Here is a 1,677-nt window from a genome sequence, read left to right on the forward strand (position 1 = left end):
GTTGTTTAAAGTCCTTTAGGAAGTAATGGAAAAAATGCCTGCCATTTCTTTAAGCAGCAGGACGTGTGGTGTGAGGAATGTATCTAAAGCTCATGGAAAAAAGATCATGTTCCAAGTTTGTATTAGGCTTGTGTTGAGGCGAGTTTCAGATAATGGACCCCCAGGTGGAGGGTTGGGGGACTATGGTGAGATGGAGATGATGAGGGAATGTTTTTGTAGGAAAATAAAAATGTAGTAAAATGTAAATTGCCAGCATGCACTGTTGGATTCCTAAACATTAAGGCATTGAGTGGGGGTGCTGGACTACGGTAGGTAGGCTTGGCTTTTCATATTTATAAATTGAGGAGCATGTGGATGTGTATATATTGTTTCAGCCTGAAAATCTGGGTTTTATAGGTTATTGTGTGACTGTACAGAACTACACATGGTAGACAGGATTTTTTTTTATTCTGCATTGAGAACAATGAATCATTTATCTGTCCCAAATATTTAGGAGGTTAAGTTTTGGTGATTTGCTGTGGGTAAAAAAAAAAAAAAAAGTGTGGTCTGCACTGTAGTGGCAGGACAGGTAGCTTACATCCTTCTAAGTTGGGAACTGCTGACTGAGGGCTCAGTGTCAGTTATTCTAAAAGTGTATTAATTCTGGTTTAAGCACTTGGGCTTCAGGCCAGTTATTTTACATTAAAAGGGTTCGTGGTCTGCACTCTTGTGGGAGGAGAGGCTGGACTCTGCCCTTCTGAGCTGGGAATTCCTGGTTAAAGGCTTATAGTGCCTGCATATTTGAACTGCTTCTTACTGAAATTGGTACACCTTGTTTGCTGTAGCGTAGACTAGATCCAGGCCTGCTGAATCTAGCTTTGTTTGTATAACTTGAGCACTAATCCAGGCATTCTTTAAAGTATTCAATTGTATTTATTACTGCTTGGTAGTAACTTGATTAAAGTGTAGCTATCATTCTAAGTCTTTGGATTAAGCACTTGGGCTTCAGACCAGTTGTTTTACATTAGGAAGGTTTGTGGCCTGCACTGTGATGGCAGGACAGGTAGCTTACATCCTTCTAAGTTGGGAACTGCTGATTGAGGGCTCAGTGTCTGTTATTCTAAAAGTGTATTAGTTCTGGTTTAAGCACTTCGGCTTCAGGCCAGTTATTTTACATTAAGAAGGTTTGTGGTCTGCACTCTTGTGGGAGGAGAGGCTGGACTATGCCCTTCTGAGCTGGGAATTTCTGGTTAAAGGCTTATAGTGCCTGCATATTTGAACTGCTTCTTACTGAAATTGGTACACCTTGTTTGCTGTAGCGTAGACTAGATCCAGGCCTGCTGAATCTAGCTCTGTTTGTATGCTTGTTGTTTGTTTGCTTGTTATTTCCCTGAAACGCTAATACCACCTAAAACACTGCTTTTCAGTGCTTCTGTGGATCCCTAGTGATATCTGCATTGCTTACTGTACTCGTTTCCTTGTTTCACTTAAAAGAAAGTTACTGTTTGTCATTTTTGCATTTAAGTTACCTGGCACTTGCTCACTAAAGGCACTTGCTCACTAAAGCAATTATATAAGTCAGCACTAAAAAATTAAAATCACTACACTCTCACAAAGTCCTCTTGAGTACCTTGTTCCCCATTGGCCCTTTTTTTTTCAATTATAAAGGAATCCCCAATACTATTCTAGCATGTCCAA

This window comes from Protopterus annectens, chromosome 8.part0 (assembly GCF_019279795.1).
Source record: "Protopterus annectens isolate FY-2018-M chromosome 8.part0, PAN1.0, whole genome shotgun sequence".
NCBI classification, from domain to species: domain Eukaryota; kingdom Metazoa; phylum Chordata; order Ceratodontiformes; family Protopteridae; genus Protopterus; species Protopterus annectens.